General features: G+C 43.2%; 1 pseudogene across 1 annotated transcript in view; it reads left to right on the top strand.

Moving 5' to 3' along the window:
* The window catches only part of LOC308578046, a 30,696-nt pseudogene extending 18,515 nt beyond the window's left edge, over positions 1–12,181 (top strand). The window contains exons 4-9 of the transcript XR_014013525.1: positions 328–468; positions 1,246–1,346; positions 5,836–5,989; positions 8,443–8,544; positions 9,706–9,885; positions 11,990–12,181. The product of XR_014013525.1 is annotated as an uncharacterized misc_RNA (transcript). The remainder of the gene's footprint in view (positions 1–327; positions 469–1,245; positions 1,347–5,835; positions 5,990–8,442; positions 8,545–9,705; positions 9,886–11,989) is intronic.
* Positions 12,182–18,687: the final 6,506 nt, after the last annotated feature.

Below are 18,687 nucleotides of genomic sequence, written 5' to 3'. Positions count from 1 at the left end.
CCATATAGCATATATTCAATATAAAAAACAGCAACAATTGGTTGTTGACAAAGGACAGCTGGCATATATATATATATAAGATATTAACTGATATGCATGCCATTCCAGATATAGCTATATAATCTCTACTGTTGGTAAGAGAAGAACTTTGGAGCAGGCATTTTCAAAAAAAGAGTTTTTTATGAACCGCTCTAATACCAAGTTACCGTCAGGAGCTGAGGGGCCGTATCAAACCTCAATCCAGCCATCACATCACAGAGCAGCCTTTTGGGCTCCTGTGAAAGACATACTAATATTCGTGTAAAAACTCTGTTTTGTGTTTCGAAGGTTGCCGAAGCCGAGGAATGCTACAATACAGCTCTCCGTTTATGTCCGACTCACGCGGATTCTCTTAATAACCTGGCGAACATCAAGCGAGAACAAGGGAATATCGAGGAGGCTGTCCGCCTCTACCGGAAAGCTCTTGAGGTACGTGCGTGGAGAATTACAACAATTAAATTGACATATAAGGGTTAGGCATGCGTACCCTGGACTCCTAGTCTGGGTCTTTTTAAAAATCGCCGATCAAATTTTTCTTGATCAATAACGGAAATAATGGTGAAGAAGTGAAAGTGAAGTAGCATTTTGAGGCTCGACAAAGCATGGTCCGATAAGTCCCTTTTGGAAGGAAGAGGGTCTGTCCCCCTTTTTATATTCCTAGGCCTCCTGGAATGACCAAAAATCTGCTTTTTCATCAGAAGAACAATGCAAGGTGTTAAGGAACGGTACAGAAATTGAAATAAAAGCTGGGCACATGCTGTTCTCTGTGTCGGCTGAGCTTGATCCCCTGACAGTCTTATTTTCTAACAGTATTTCCTATGCGTACGAAAAAGGCAGTTCATAGGCCCATTATTATTATTATTATTATTATTATTATTATTATTATTATTATTATTATTATTATTATTATCATTACCACAAATCATTCCAAACGGTGATTTATTTTGCAGCCAGCCCCTGCCACATTTGAGCATCAAAGAGGGGCTCTTTAAAATACGGCATTGGTCATTTGACAGTCTGATCTCCCAACAGTATTTCCTATGCATGCTAAAAAGGCAGTCCATAGGTTCCTCCTCCTCCTTAATTTTTGCAAGTCAATCCAAATGAGGATTTATTTCACGCCCACAACCTTTGAGCCTCAAAGAGCAGCCTCCGTCTCTTTAGAATGCTTCTCAGGGAAACTAAGAGTGAGCTTCTTCCCCGCAGGTCTTCCCGGAGTTTGCAGCTGCGCATTCAAATTTAGCCAGTGTTTTGCAACAGCAGGGGAAGCTCCAGGAGGCCCTCATGCACTACAAGGAGGCCATCAGGTGAGCTTCCAAAGCCATGGGGAAAATAGATTGAAAGAGCTCCTCCTTACTGTATTTTAATCTTTTGCTGGAAGCCGCCCAGAGTGGCTGGGTATAAATAATAAATTATTGTTGCTGTTGTTAATAATTATTATTACTCCTCATGCGCTGGTCTGGTGCCTGTGGGAAAGCTCTCCTCTTGTGGATAAAGCACTTTCTCTTTTTCTTTTAGGTTTTTTATTTTTTATTTTTATTTTTATTTTATTTTTTGTCCCTTGAAGGACAGCCAAATTTAAATAACAATTCGACACACAGCTGCGAGGCATTTGCGAGCTTTTTTGCGGAGAAGGTCCTGTTGCTCTGCCATGACCTCCCTGCCAATTTGGATACAATAAAGGAACTGGAGGCCCCTCGACTGTCCTCGTGTCCAGTATTGGACCACTTTGACCGGATATCCCCAGCCGATGTGGACAGACTCCTCCGAGCTGGAAAGCCCACCACCTGTCCTCTTGACCCGTGCCCGTCCTGGCTGATTAGAGCGTGCCCAGACGAGGTGCGGGCCCCCCTGGGGGATATCATCAATTTGTCCCTTGGCACTGGGATATTCCCAGGGGAACTGAAGGAGGCAGTGGTGTGTCTGCTCTTAAAGAAAACATCATTAGATCCTTTAGATCTATCCAATTACCGCCCGGTTTCGAATCTTCCATTCCTGGGTAAGGTGATTGAGAGAGCGGTTGCTGAACAGCTTGGTAGGTTTCTGGATGAAACATCTGCTCTCGATCCATTCCAGTCCGGCTTCCGCGCTGGTCATGGGACCGAGACGGCTCTGGTCGCCCTAACAGATGATCTCCGCAGGCAGCTGGATCGAGGCGGGTCGGGGCTGCTGATTCTTCTAGACCTGTCAGCAGCCTTCGACATGGTCGATCACGAACTTCTGGACCACCGCCTTGCCGACGTGGGGATCCAGGGCACAGTCCTTCAATGGCTGCGCTCGTTTCTCTCCGGTCGGGGACAGAGGGTGGCGCTTGGGGGGGAATTGTCATCGCGCCACTCCTTGGTGTGTGGAGTGCCTCAGAGTGCGATACTCTCCCCGATGCTTTTTAACATCTTTATGCGCCCCCTCGCCCAGCTTGTCCGGAGTTTTTGGCTGGGTTGCCATCAGTATGCCGATGACACCCAACTCTATCTGTTGATGGATGGCCATCCTTACTCGGCCCCAGATACACTGACCAGATGTCTGGAAGCTGTGGCTGGATGGTTACGTGGGAGCCGGTTGAAGTTAAATCCTTCGAAGACAGAGGTCCTCTGGCTGGGACGGAGCGATATGGGATTGAGGGGGCAACTCCCATCTCTTGCATGGGTGCAATTAGTGCCAGCATCGTCCGTTAAGAGTTTGGGTGTAATCTTCGACACCTCCCTTTCCATGGAGGCGCAGATTACAGCTATAACAAAGGCGGCATTTTTTCATCTCCGCCAAGCTAAGCAGTTGGCTCCTTATCTCTCTCACCCTGACCTAGCCACTGTGATCCACGCGACGGTCACCTCCAGACTGGATTATTGTAACTCGCTCTACGTGGGGCTGCCCTTGAGACTGACCCAGAAACTCCAGCGGGTGCAGAATGCCGCGGCGAGACTCCTTACGGGGTCTTTGCTGCGAGATCATATCCATCCGGTGCTGTACCAGCTGCACTGGCTCCCGGTGGAGTACAGGATCAGGTTTAAGGTGCTGGTTTTAACCTTTAAAGCCCTATACGGCCTAGGACCCTCGTACCTATGGGACTGCCTCTCCTGGTATGTCCCACAGAGAAATTTACGGTCTGCAAATAAAAACACCCTAAAGATCCCAGGTCACAGAGAGGTTAGGTTGGCCTCAACTAGAGCCAGGGCCTTCTTGGCTGCGGCTCCAATCTGGTGGAACGCTCTGTCACAAGAGACTAGGGCCCTGTGGGACCTGACATCCTTCCGTAGGGCCTGCAAGACAGAGCTGTTCCACCAGGCCTTTGGTCAGGGCGCAGACTGACTCCCTCCTCTGGCAACCTGCACAGAATTTTGCTTGATGGTTGCCATTAATTTGATTTTAATTTGATTTAATTAATTTTATAATGAATGTTTTAAAATGTTGGACTATTTTGATTGTTGTTAGCCGCCCTGAGCCCGGCTTCGGCTGGGGAGGGCAGGATATAATTATTATTATTATTATTATTATTATTATTATTATTATTATTATTATTATTATTATTATGTTTTTTTATTTTATCATTTTATTTCCATACACTCCAAACATTTTCAATATATACAATACTGGGATTATACAAACCCCTTGGACTCTCCCCCACCCCCCACCCCCCGTTTCCATATTTTGCCATCTTTTCTTGCATGTAATTACAATGATTCGTTCTATTCCATTTCCTTATTTGCTACTTTGGCTTCATCAATGTTATATCAATCCTGCCTGTGGAAAACCATCTAATTCGATTTTAATTTGATCCCGATTTGTTTTTAGGAGGTAATTTAATTATTGTTTGATTTTATACTAATGTTATATATTTGATGTTAGCTGCCCTAAGACCGGTTTCGGCCAGGGAGGGCGGGATACAATTATTATTATTATTATTATTATTATTATTATTATTATTATTATTATTATTATTATTATTATTATTATTATTATTTCTAAATATGTATCTTTAAGGTATTCAATAAATTTTTCCCATTCTTGTTTAATTTTTTTATATATATAAATAGTTTTTATTAAGTTTTAGCATTTTATATTCAACACAAACATCATTCTTGCAGACAGCATAGATGAATCCCAATCTCCCCCAGCTTCCCTCTTCTGGTTTTTTAAATATTTACTTCTCCTGCCTATCTCATTCTCCCTTAATTTTGCCATCTTTGAACTAACGATGGTTATATCCTTAAGGTTTTTGCACCATGCTTTTTCACATTTCATCTTCATTATTTTCCCCATTTTGTCCTTTTAACTTTTTTCTTTGCTTAAATTTCCTATCATCTTGATGTCTGATCTTCACAGTCATTTTGATAATCCACTCTTCTTTTGTTGGGACCTTCTCTTCCTTCCACATCCGGGCTAAGAACATTCTGGCATAAATAGAATACACTGTCTTTTTAGGTCTCTTGGTATTTCTTCACCCGTTAAACCTATTAGAAAGGCTTCTGGTTTTTACACAAATGTTCTCTCCCCCCCCCTAGTTAATTATACAGTGGTACCTTGGTTCTCAAACTGAATGTGTTCCAAAACCAAGGTGCACTTTCCCATAGAAAGTCATGCAAAACGGATTAATCCGTACCAGACTTTGAAAAACAATCCCTAAAACAGCCATTTAACATGAATTTTACTATCTAACGAGACCACTGATCCCTAAAATGAAAGCAGTCATCCATGTACTGTACTCTAAAATAAATACAACAGTCTTGTAAATGATAAAAATGAAAATTATTTTTTTTCCTCACCTGCACTGATGATAGTCATTGTTCGGATGGGGACCGGGGCTTCTATCCGTTTCTGCAATCACACAATCAATCAATCAATCAATCAATCAATCAATCAGTAACTAAACTGGGATCCGCACAGTCGCAAAAACAAATGAACCAAAAAAGCCTCCGAAACAAAAACACCACATAAATTGCAAAAACCAAAGCACCAAACTTAATCTGTTCCCGAAGTCTGTTTGATTGGTGCAGGCGCCCCAGAAAGAATAGCTGACAGCCAAATTTGATGTTTGGCTTCCGAAAAACGCCTGGAAACTGGAACACTTTTTCTGGGTTTTCGGCATTTGGGAACCAAAGCGTTTGAGTAGTAGTAATAATAATAATAATAATTTGTTTTTGTTTGTATCCCACCCTCGCCGGCCAAGGCTGGGCTCAGAGCAGCTAACATCATAAAAACAACACAACGAGCCTAAAAGCAGACATCAAGTAATTCAAATAAAAATTAATTCAGACAAGTTAAAATCCGGGCAGGTGGCAATTATTAGGGTGGAATTGAGAGTGATTAATAATTGCCAGAATTGAGGAGCATGGAATTTCCCAAAAGGAAAGTGCTGCTTGTCCGTATGAAGAGGATGCCACAATGCTGAACCTTTCTGTATAAAAAACCTTCTGTATAAAGAAACCTGTATAAAAAACATTTGAGAACCAAGGTCTCACTGTCTCACATGACCACTAGGGTGGTTCATAAAAAACACTTTTTTGAAGATGCCTGCTCCCAAGGTCTTATCTTACTACACTAGGGATTATATAGCTATATCTGAAATTTTGTGCATATCAGTTAATATCTCAAACCTCCATGAAAATAGCTGTTTTCTTGGACGTTTTCCTATTTTGTGAAGGCTTTGGAGAAGGCATTTTTTAAAAAAGTTTTTTTAATGAACTGCCCTAAAGACCACCGTATAGGATAGAAAGAGCCTTCTTGACCCTTACATTTCCAGCGTAACTTCAGAGTATTTTTGTACCAAAATGGCACTTTTTCTCTCCCCCTCCATGTCAGAATCAGTCCCACTTTTGCAGACGCCTATTCCAACATGGGGAACACCTTGAAGGAAATGCAAGACGTCCAGGGAGCTCTGCAATGCTACACAAGAGCAATCCAGATAAATCCTGCTTTTGCCGATGCCCACAGCAACCTCGCTTCCATCCATAAGGTAAGCTTTGTGTCTCTGCTAAATCTATTTTTAAAAAAAAAAACTGGGGGGGGGCAGCAGGGGAATCTTAGTTTTTACAAAAGGAAAACAACTGGCAAAAGCCGTCCCAAACCGAGATGGGGCACAAAAAGAAAAAGGGGAGAATTGGAATTTATGCTGGAAGTCTGAGGAGGCAGAGGGCACGCCGATACGTTTATGGTGGGGCTACAGAAACGTTAAAAAATTCATGAGGAAATAAAAAAGATGATCAGAATTAATTTAGAGGGGAAAACCAGAGGCATATTTACTGAGTATAAGAGGTAAAGAAATACCACAAGATGGGAAGATATTATTCTTATACGCGACAGCTGCAGCAAGGCTACTCCTTGCACAAAACTGGAACAGGAAATATATACCCACAAAGGATGACTGGATAAAGAAACTAATTGAATTTATAGAACTGGCAAGGTCAAGTGCAGTAATAAGGTACCAATCAAACTGGAAAATAAAAATATAATGGAAATGGTTTGAAGATTATGTGTTCAAGTACTGCTCAAAAACTAACATGTTGATATGTTTGGTTTAATGTTTGTAAATCTGGTTTATAATAATAATAAATAGTAAGTTAAAAGAGTTAAGAAATATAAATTTAGATAAAAATTGCAATGTGAATGTGAGTGAAGGAAGTCACGTGGGTATTTGGGTAAATGCTGAGTTGTGTATAGGGTTAGATGTGGGGAATCCATATATGTAATGTATAGTGTTGAAAATGTACGGCAACTAGCATGTAAAATGAAATCAAAAATAAATAAATAAATAGGGGGGAAATAAAAATGGCAATGTGAAATATTATATAGGAGGGTGAGGGGCGGTGGAGGGAAGCCACGAGGGTGGTTTTAATGTCTGAAATTTTGGGTGGTAGGGTAATACGAATTTTGTTTTGTGTCTATGTGTTTGTTTGTAAATAATTTTTTTAAAAGGAAAATGAAAAAATTGCTATTTTTACTTTGAAATAAAAATGGGGGGGGGAGGTCTTATACGGGTGATTGGGTGGGTGAATGGCTCATTTTCTTAAATTTGAGCCCCCCCAAATAGAGGGTGGCTTATATAGACGGAAAGTATGGTGGAGTTCCACACCCAAAAATCTCATTGTGACTTCCAATCACCCCTACGTCACATTTCCGATGGCGCCCTTTTGCTCGTCTCTCCTAGATCTCAAAATGCATTGGTTTTGTCATATTTCCTGCTGTCCTTTGTCAATCCACACCTGCCAAAGAATTTAAATTTTCCCAACATTTTTTTTTAGACCACACATGTCCAGCGTGTGGCCGGGGAGCGTAACCTGGTTTACTTACTGGGGCAACCCCCCCCCCCCCAAATGCTCAACAACTTCAATCCTAAAAAGAGCTCAACAACCTTGGGGTTAAATCCTAAAACAGCTCAACAAATTTGCCCCGCCCTCATGTCAAATCTGGCCCTCTTTGGGAAAATTTGGGCACCCCTGTAAATTTAGACAATACAGTCCTATCTCGGGTTAAATATGCTTCAGGATGAATATTTTTGGGTTGCGCTCCGCAGTGACCCAGAAGTAACGGAGCACGTTACTTGCGGGTTTCGCCGCATGCACAGACCCTCAAAATGATGTCATGCGCAGAAGCGGCGAATTGCGACGTGCAGATGCGGGTTGCATTCGCTTCAGGATGCGAACGGGGCTCCGGAACGGATCCCATTCACATCCAGAGGTACCACTGTACTCTGCAAGTGTCCTGTTCTCTATGAAATGTTTCTTCCAAAACCTCTCGTAATTCTGCCTGTATTATAATCTTGCTAATTCTGCGTATTTTAGCCTTTTTGCTAGCTACGCCAACTTAGTAGGGATGGGATTCTCCTTTCCATCCTTTGTCTGTTAAGATTCTCGCTGCGGCTATTGTAGACACTGTGACTTGCCATTGTTTTATAACCATTTATTGTAACATTTATTCTATGATCAATTACAATAATCATTCATTGTAATATTCATTTATTGTACGATTAATTACAATTTATTGTAATTGTTAAGAGTAGGTTTCTATTGAATTTTTACATGCTGATACTCAATATTATTCTATAGCATGGGGAGGCAAACTACGGCCCCATGGCCTTCTCAATCTAGCCGGGAGTCGGCATGTTTTGACACGAGTATAATGTGTCCTTTTATTTAAAATGCACCTCTGGGTTATTTGTGGGACATAGGAATGCGTTCCTTTTTCCCCCTCCCCAAAATCTAGTCTGGCCCCCACAAGGTCTAAGGGACAGTGGACGGCCCCCTGCTGAAAAAGTTTGCCGACCCCTGTTCTATTCCAATGATTGTTGAATGTTACTTTATAAGTCTACCAGGTGTGGATCATCGTGCCTTCTGTCTGTTCTTCATCTTTGGTTTTGATGGTTGAGAAAAAAAGCTAGTGGCAATTGCTGAAATATCCCTCCCTTTCTAGGATTCCGGAAACATCCCAGAGGCAATTGCTTCGTATCGCACCGCCTTGAAACTGAAGCCGGATTTTCCTGACGCTTACTGCAACCTGGCGCACTGTTTGCAGGTGAGGCAGAGTTTTAAGGGCCAACACTCCCAGGGTTTCCGGTATTTGGGAACCGAGGCGTTTGAGTCCCAAGGTACCACGGTAATGGTAAAAGCGTCACCTAATTCAGGAATTGTCCAATGTCACTTTAGAGACCAACTCAGTTTGTTCTGTGTATAAGCTTTCATGTGCAGGCAGACTTATTCAGATACACTGAAGCGGAAGTCCCCACACCCTGATATTTAGAGGGAGGGTGGGGCGGGGTATTTCTCTGAACGGTAGTAGGACTCAATCGGTATGGTCAACCTGTGGACGACTGTGTCTCATTACATATCCTAGAATCATAGAATCATAGAATCATAGAGTTGGAAGAGACCACAAGGGCCATCGAGTCCAACCCCCTGCCAAGCAGGAAACACCATCAGAGCACTCCTGACATATGGTTGTCAAGCCTCTGCTTAAAGACCTCCAAAGTAGGAGACTCCACCACACTCCTTGGCAGCAAATTCCACTGTCGAACAGCTCTTACTGTCAGGAAGTTCTTCCTAATGTTTAGGTGGAATCTTCTTTCTTGTAGTTTGGATCCATTGCTATCCTAAATATCCTAAAACTATTTCTTGTAGTTTGGATCCATTGCTATCCTAAATATCCTAAAACTATTTCAGGTCATCTGCGTACCATCCCTTGTTTTTTCAGTCATTCACAGTTGCCAGCAGGTGGACTTATACCATTGACTCCTACTACCCTTCGGAGAAAAACCCCAACTCACCCTCCCACTATATATCAGGGTCTGGGGGCTTCTCCTTACTCTTATATAGCAGGGTCTGGGGACTTCTCCCTCTGTATATCAGGGTCTGGGGACTTCCGCTTCAGTGTATCTGAAGAAGTGTGCATGCACACAAAAGCTTATATCAGGCATCCCCAACCTGCGCCCCCCCCCCGATGTTTTGGCCTACAACTCCCATGATCCCTAGCTAACAGGACCAGTGGTCGGGGATGATGGGAATTGTAGTCTAAAACATCTGGAGGGCCGAAGGCTTGGGGTGCCTGGCTTATACCAAGAACAAACTTTGTTGGTCTCTAAGGCACTACTGGACAATTTTTATATATATTTTGACTTCATCAGACCAATACGGCTACCTACCTGAATCTAGAACCCTGGTTTTCTTTGCCCCCTTTCAGATCGTCTGTGATTGGACCGATTACGACGAGAGAATGAAGAAGCTTGTCAGTATTGTGGCTGACCAGCTGGAGAAGAACCGGCTCCCTTCGGTGCACCCCCATCACAGCATGCTGTATCCACTGTCTCACGGCTTCCGAAAGGCTATTGCCGAGAGACATGGGAACCTTTGCCTGGACAAGGTGGGTCTATGCTGTGAAGAGGTGTGCGCCGCTCCGTTCCGTCAGAGTTTGAATGCTTTCATGTTGGCTTTGGATATATAATAATATATAATAATTTATTATTTCTACCCTGCCCATCTGTCTGGGTATCCTCAGCCACTCTGGGTGGCTGCCAACCAAATATTAAAAACACAAGACAGCATTAAATATTTAAAAACTTCCCTAAACAGGGCTGCCTTCAGATGTCTTTTAAAAGTGAGATAATTGCTTATTTCTTTGACATCTGATGGAAGGGCGTTCCACAGGGCGGCCGTCACCACGAGAAGGCCCTCTGCCTGCTGCCTGCTTCCCTGTAACTTGGCTTCTTGCAGGGAGGGAAGCGCCAGAAGGCCTTCGGGAGAGGGACCCCGGTGTCCGGGGTGGAGATGCTCCTTCAGGTCTACTGGGCCGAGGCCATTGAGGGCTTTCAAGGTCAGCACCGACACTATGAATTGTGCTTGGAAACGTACTGGGAGCCAAAGCAGATCTCTTGGGACCGGTGGTATGTGGTCTCAGTCAGACTGGATTTAAATCCTTTATTTTACAGAAAGGTTTGATCTTGCTGGCATCCTCTTAATATTGACAACCAGAGGAAAGTTTCATCTGCTGGGCTGTTTAGGGCTTTCAAGGTCAGCACCAACACTTTGAATTGTGCCCGGAAACGTACTGGGAGTCAATGCAGGTCTTTCAAGACTGGTGTTATGTGGTCTCTGCGGCTGTTCACGGCCCCCAGTCTGGCTACCACATTCTGGATTAATTGCAGTAAGGTAGCCCCACATAGAGCGCATTGCAGTCGTCCAAGCTGGAGATAACAAGAGCATGCGCCACTCTGGCAAGAGAGTCCGTGGGCAGGGAGGGTCTTATCCTGCATCCCAGATAGAGCTGCCCTGGACACAGAACAGACCTGTGCCTCCATGGGTCCAAAATGACCCCCAGACTGTGCAGCTGGTCCTTCAGGGGCACAGTTGCCCCGTTCAGGACCAGGGAGTCCCCCCCACCCGCCCACACACCACAGAACTTCAGTCTTGTCAGGATTCAACCTCAACCAGTTAGCTGCCATCCATCCTCCAACCGCCTCGAGGCACCCGCGCAGGAACTCCACCGCCTTTGCCGGCTCTGATTTGAAAGAGAGGTAGAGCTCTCTATCAGGCTTCCTCAACCTTGGCCCTCCTGATGCTTTTGGCCTACAGCTCCATGGTCCCTAGCTAGCAGGTCTAGTGGTCAGGGATGATGGGCACTGTAGTTTGAAAACAGCTGGAGGGCCAAGGTTTAGGAAGCCTGCTCTGTATTGGCGCCAATGGCTGTTAAGCGAAAAAATTCCAGGGTGAGTGACTCCTTGACAGCCTAGCTCACCGGGGCACTTGTCCCCCATGGGTCCATGCTGTCAGTAAAAGGAGGAAGTCCCAGCCCGGTAATTTGGAGCAAAACAGTGGTCAGTAGACCATGATTCTTACTGTTGCACCACAGGTCTGCCCAGGAGTAAGAACCCCGAGCATGGGGCAATGTCAACTTTTAAAACTTCCTTCTTCCCCCCAGAATACACTTCAAGCAGCATCGTTGATACATCATCACTACATCACTAGCACATCACAAATGAGGAGGGGTATACAAGGGTTATGCATTCACTATGAGGTCCCTTTATCAGACCCCTTAAATCTCCATCACTGAAAGAACAATAAAACTCTTGACACGTCCTTTCCCACTGGACTTGTCTGGAGATGGGCATTCAGAACACCTGCCTTGCTAAACTGCCTTGGCAGATGTCTATGGTTGCCCCCTTGGTCCCTCCCTCGGTGGGGTGCCGTGTATGTGCTCTCAGGCTTGGGGAATTCTGGCGGGATGCCCTGTTCCTGCTGCCTACATGACTTCCTGCTTCTTGGCTCATGGAGGGAGGTGGAGCCCAAATTCGTTCAAATGGCGGAATGAGGAGAGTCGGTTAAAGCATAGATTTTCTGCGTGTCTTTCTTGGGCTGTCAAGTCAAAGGTATGTATATTTGTAACATTGGAACAACTTCAAAGATGTGGCCTCATGTCCCCCACCCCCATGTCATTTCCGTAACCCGGCTTTCTTGAATCCCCTTGCTAGATCAACGTGCTCCACAAGCCGCCTTACGAGCACCCCAAGGACCTGAAAGGCAGTGAGGGCCGGCTCCGCGTTGACTACCTGAGCTCTGACTTTGGGAACCACCCCACCTCCCATCTCATGCAGTGAATCCCAGGCATGCACAATTCGGACAAATTTGAGGTGAGGTGCACAAGAGGGCAGCTGTGTGAGTAGCTCAGGCGGCAGAGCGCTGAGACTCTGAATCTTGGGGTCATGGGTACGAGCCCCACGTTGGGCCAAACGAATGAATACAGCCTAGGACCGCCTCTCCACGGAGGATCTAACAGTCTGCAAATAAAAAAATGTTAGAGGTCCTGGGCTTCAGGGAGATTAGGCTGGCCTCGACCAGGGCCAGGGCCTTTTCAGCCTTGGCCCCGGCCTGGTGGAACTCTCTGCCACAAGAGATCAGGACCCTGTGGGATCTGACATCTTTCTGCAGGGCCTGTAAGATGGAGTTGTTCCGCCGGGCCTTTGGTTCAACCTGACTCCCCTTCTCTTTTTGTGTAAGGACTAGTATGAAAGAGGCCTCCCAGTGTTCTCACAGGCCCATATAAGAGTTGGGCCTGATGAGCGTTTACTGTTCCCAACCCTAATCCTGCGGAAAGCCATCTAATTGGATTTGAATTTGATCCTGGCTTGTTTTCAGGAGGTAATTTCGTTATTGCTTGATTTTATACCAGTGTTACATATTTGGTGTTAGCCTCCCTGAGCCCGGTTTCGGACGGGGAGGGCAGGATACAAATAAAAGTTTATTATTATTATTATTATTATTATTATTATTATTATTATTATTATTATTATTATTATCATTATCCTCTTAATTTGCATCAGCCCTTGGTTGTAGCAATAAAACAACGAGATGATCTGCAAGGAATAGAAATGAAAAATCAATGATATCAAATACATTTGAGGGTTTTGAATCGAGAGTGGACCTTATTCTGACTGCCCCAGCTCAAAACCCGGCCGCCTTTGCCGTCACCTGCTCCTCTTGATCTGCCAAGAGAGGACTCTGGGGTAGTGGTTGGGCAACCCGGAACAGGCAATAAAGGAGGGGTAATCATCTCACGACAAACCTAGACAGCATCTTAAAAAGCAGAGACACCACCTTGCCAACAAGGTCAGTATAGTAAAAGCTATGTTTTCCCAGTAGTGATGTATGGAAGTGAGAGCTGGACCATAAAGAAGGCTGATCGCCGAAGAATTGATGCTTTTGAATTATGATGCTGGAGGAGACTCTTGAGAGTCCCATGGACTGCAAGAAGATCAAACCTATCCATTCTGAAGGAAATCAGCCCAGAGTGCTCACTGGAAGGACACATCCTGAAGCTGAGGCTCCAAGACTTTGGCCACCTCATGAGAAGAGAATCATAGAATCATAGAGTTGGAATAGACCACAAGGGCCATCGAGTCCAACCCCCTGCCAAGCAGGAAACACCATCAGAGCACTCCTGACATATGGTTGTCAAGCCTCTGCTTAAAGACCTCCAAAGTAGGAGACTCCACCACACTCCTTGGCAGCAAATTCCACTGTCAAACAGCTCTTACTGTCAGGAAGTTCTTCCTAATGTTTAGGTGGAATCTTCTTTCTTGTAGTTTGGATCCATTGCTCCGTGTCCGCTTCTCTGGAGCAGCAGAAAACAACCTTTCTCCCTCCTCTATGTGACATCCTTTTATATATTTGAACATGGCTATCATATCACCCCTTAACCTCCTCTTCTCCAGGCTAAACATGCCCAGCTCCCTTAGCCGTTCCTCATAAGGCATCGTTTCCAGGCCTTTGACCATTTTGGTTGCCCTCCTCTGGACACGTTCCAGTTTGTCAGTGTCCTTCTTGAATTGTGGTGCCCAGAACTGGACACAATACTCTAGGTGAGGTCTGACCAGAGCAGAATACAGTGGCACTATTACTTCCCTTGATCTAGATGCTATACTCCTATTGATGCAGCCCAGAATTGCATTGGCTTTTTTAGCTGCTGCGTCACACTGTTGGCTCATGTCAAGTTTATGGTCAACCAAGACTCCTAGATCCTTTTCACATGTACTGCTCTCAAGCCAGGTGTCCCCCATCTTGTTTTTGTGCCTCTCATTTTTTTTGCCCAAGTGTAATACTTTACATTTCTCCCTGTTAAAATTCATCTTGTTTGTTTTTGCCCAGTTCTCTAATCTGTCAAGGTCGTTTTGAAGTGTGATCCTGTCCTCTGGGGTGTTAGCCACCCCTCCCAGTTTGGTGTCATCTGCAAATTTGATCAGGATGCCCTTGAATCCATCATCCAAGTCGTTGATAAAGATGTTGAATAAGACCGGGCCCAAGACAGAACCCTGTGGCACCCCACTAGTCGCTCTTCTCCAGGATGAAGAGGAACCATTGATGAGAACCCTTTGGGTTCGGTCAGTCAGCCAGTTACAAATCCACTGAGTGGTAGCATAGTCAAGACCGCATTTTACCAGCTTCTTTACAAGAATATCATGGGGCACCTTGTCAAATGCCTTGCTGAAATCAAGGTAGGCTACATCCACTGCGTTCCCTTCATCTACCAGGCTTGTAATTCTGTCAAAAAAGGAGATCATTTATAAAAAATTTTATTGCGTTTCTTTCCATAGGTGAACAAATTTGTTTGGACAACAATATACAAGAAACATTTTCCATATATATAAAGAAAAACATAGAAAAAAGAAAAGATCATTATGAAATTTTTTCGACATCTTTTTGGACCTCCTCGCATCCTCTCAGCATTGCGTTCATCATTCTAACCAATTCAGCAATTTATTATCTTATTTCCCAACTTATTATACCTTTGTATTTATTATGTTACCAATTTCAAAAATTTGTAATTTAATTTTAACACTCTTAATAAACATAATATTTTGTTTCTAATTTGTCTCATTTTTTTCCATCAATACTTACTTTATCATTTACTTAAAATAAATTGCAGAAGCATAACGTTTCTTAATCGTGCACAATCTTAACACTCAAACAACTTATAATGTTTTTGCAAATAGTCCTTAAATTTTTTCCATTCCTCCTCCATTGTTTCTTCGCTCAGATCTCGAATTCTGCCGGTCATTTCTGCCAACTCCATGTAGTCCATCAACTGCGTCTGCCAGTCCTCCAGTGTGGGTAAATCTGGTGTCTTCCAGAACTTTGCGATAAGAATCCTAGCTGCTGTGGTTGCATACATAAACAAGGTTCTGTCCTTCTTTGGCACCTTCCGGTCCACCATGCCCAGAAGAAAGGCCTCTGGTTTCTTAGAAAAGGTATATCTGAATACCTTTTTCAACTCATTATGTATCAATTCCCAGAAGGCCTTTACTTTCGGGCAGGTCCACCAGAGGTGAAAGAATGTCCCTTCTGCCTCCTTACATTTCCAACACTTATTATCAGAAAGATGGTATATTTTAGCCAACTTGACTGGGGTCATGTACCACCGGTATACCATTTTCATAATGTTCTCTTTCAAGGCACTACATGCCGTGAATTTCATGCCGGTGTTCCATAACCTTTCCCAGTCCTCAGACATAATGTTGTGTCCTACATCCTGTGCCCATTTTATCATAGCAGATTTAACTGTCTCATCCTGTGTGTTCCATTTAAGCAGCAAGTCATACATCCTCGAAAGTACCTTAGTCTTTGGTTCTAGTAACTCCGTCTCCAGTTTCGATTTCTCCAACTGGAAACCCACTTTTTTGTCCATTTTGAATACCTCTTGAATTTGAGCATAATGTAACCAATCTCGCACCTTACCTTTTAATTTGTCCTGGCTTTGGAGCTTCCAATTGTCTCCAACTCTTTCAATCAGTTCCCAATATTTTGGCCAATGGGCCTCCATATTGGGCTTTTTTTTAGAAATCTTGGCTTCCACAGGTGATAACCACCTCGGGGTCTTGTTTTCTAATAAATCCTTATACTTCATCCAAACGGCAAAAATTGATTTTCTGACAACATGGTTTTTGAACAATTTATGAACCTTCGCCTTGTCATACCACAAGTATGCATGCCAACCATACACATTATCAAACCCCTCCAGATCTAGGACATCGGTGTTTTCCAACAGGAACCAATCCTTCAACCAGCAGAAGGCTGCAGCTTCATAGTACAACCTTAAGTCCGGCAGGGCAAACCCCCCTCTTTCTTTTGAGTCGGTTAGTATTTTAAATTTTATTCGGGGCTTTTTGCCCTGCCAGACAAACTTAGAAATATCCTTCTGCCATTTTCCAAAGCATTCCATTCTGTCCACGACCTGAAGGGTTTGAAATAAGAATAGCATTTTTGGCAAAACACACATCTTTATAGCTGCGATTCGGCCTGACAAGGTAAGTTTCAATCTTGACCAGATATCCAAGTCTTTTTTAATTTCCAACCAACATTTTTCATAGTTATCTTTGAAAAGGTTTAAATTTTTGGTGGACAAATATACCCCCAGGTATTTCACTTTTTTAACCACACTTAGCTCTGTCTCTTTCTGATACCCCTCTATCTCTGTAGGTGTCAAATTTTTGACCAAAACCTTAGTTTTTTGTTTGTTTAACTTGAATCCCGCCACCCGACCAAACTCCAAAATAAGTTCCAAAACTCTTTTTGTGCTAGATACTGGCTCCTGTACTGTCAAGACTAGGTCATCTGCAAAGGCTTTCAGTTTGTATTGTTTCGCTCCGACCTCTATACCTTGCACCAACTGGTCCTCCCTAATCATATTCAGCAATACCTCCAGAACAGAAATAAATAGCAGAGGGGATAAAGGGCACCCCTGTCGTGTCCCTTTTTCAATTAGAAGTTCATCCGACACCACATTGTTCACTATCAACTTGGCTTTTTGCTCTGAATAAATTGCTTCTAGTCCATTTTCAAACCCCCGTCCCACTCCCATCCCCTTCAGGTTTTTCTTCATAAACATCCAAGAAATGTTGTCAAATGCTTTCTCCGCATCAATAAAGATTAAAGCAGCCCTTGTGTTTCTGATTCGCAACAACTCCAATATATCAATAATATTCCTAGTGTTATCAGACATGTGTCTACCAGGGAGAAAGCCTGCTTGGTCCTTGTGAATTACTTCGTTTAAAACGTTTTTAAGTCTACTTGCTAAAATGTCTGCAAATATTTTGTAATCCACATTCAGGAGTGAGATGGGACGGTAGTTCTTAAGCTGAGTCTTTTCCTTCTCTGACTTGGGAATCAATGTGATGAATGCTTCTTTCCACGTTTCCGGTGCCCTTCTCCCCTCCATAATCTGGTTGCAAACCTCCAACAACGGTTGTATCAAACAATCCTTCAGAGTCTTATAATATTTGGAGGTGAGACCATCTGGGCCTGGAGATTTGCCAAGTTGCATATTTTGGATGGCACCTTCAATTTCCTGTTGAGTTATTTTACTGTTGAGAATTGATCTTTTATCTTGACTTATTTTAGATAGTCCATTTGTCCTCAAGAATTGGTCTATTTCCGATTCTTTCTGAGGCCCCTGTGCATAAAGTTCCTTGAAGTATCTGTGGAAGCACTTTCTTATTTCTTCTGGTTTCTGAACTATTTTTCCTTGAATCTCCAGGTTTGTGACTGTGTTTAGCTTTTGTCTTTTTTTCAATTGCCAAGCTAACAACTTTCCACATTTATTTGCTGATTCAAACGATCTCTGCTTCATTTGTTTAATTTTCCACTCAATCTCTTGATTAATCAATTTCGAATATTGTGCTTGATGGAATTTGATCTCTCTTAGCACCTCTTTTGACTTCGGATTAGTTCTCAGCTTTTTCTCTCCTTCACTTATTTTCTCTAAAATTTTTTCCTTTTTTCCATTCCAAAATTTTTTCTTTATTGTATTCTGTTGTATCAGAAACCCTCTCATTACAGCTTTACTTGCGTCCCAGATTATTCTTTTCTCCACCGTAGTGTTCAAATTTATTTCAAAGTAGTCCTTTAGCGTTTTTTGGGCCTTCTTAACGATCTCTTGATCTCTTAGCAAGGTGTCATTCATTCTCCATCTGAAGGATCCAGTTGGGAAAAGTCTCAATTCCATTTTTAAGGCATTATGGTCGGAGCAGGTTTTTGGGCAGATTTCCACTTTTCTCGTTTTCGGGGCCAGTCCTCTAGATATCCAAATTTGGTCGATTCGTGTCCATGACAAGTGGGCCTCAGAAAAGAAGGTTCCTTCTTTACCCAAGGGGTTCCTTGTCCTCCAAATGTCAATCAAGTCCATATTGTCTGTCATTTCAAAAAAGGTTTTAGGAAGTCTACCGTCTGTTGTTAAGTTTTGATTTTGGGATTTGTCCATATTTGTAGACACCACCCCATTCATATCTCCCATCACGATAATATTAGAATAGTCCAAATAGTCCATCATTGTCTCATGCAGCTTCTTGTAGAATTCTGATTTTCCATCATTTGGCGCGTAGATTCCTAATATCAAAATCTTTTCCCCTTGTGTTTGGATTTCAATTGCGAGGATTCTTCCATGATCATCTTTAAATAAAAATTTTGGCGACAGGTTCTCCTTTGCATAAATTACAACACCTCTTTTTTTAACTTTGTCTGATGAGATAAATTCTTGGCCAAGTCTTTTATTGATTAATACTTTCCTGTGGAGCCTAGTCACATGTGTTTCTTGCAAACATATTACATCCAATTGTTCTTTTTTTAGGATATGAAATATCCTTCTCCTTTTTTCCGGAGAATTCCCGCCATTTATGTT

Source organism: Podarcis bocagei, assembly GCF_964188305.1.
Source record: "Podarcis bocagei genome assembly, chromosome: W".
NCBI lineage: Eukaryota > Metazoa > Chordata > Lepidosauria > Squamata > Lacertidae > Podarcis > Podarcis bocagei.
The sequence above is the reverse complement of the archived record's forward strand: the minus strand, read 5'-3'. Positions and strand labels throughout refer to the sequence as shown.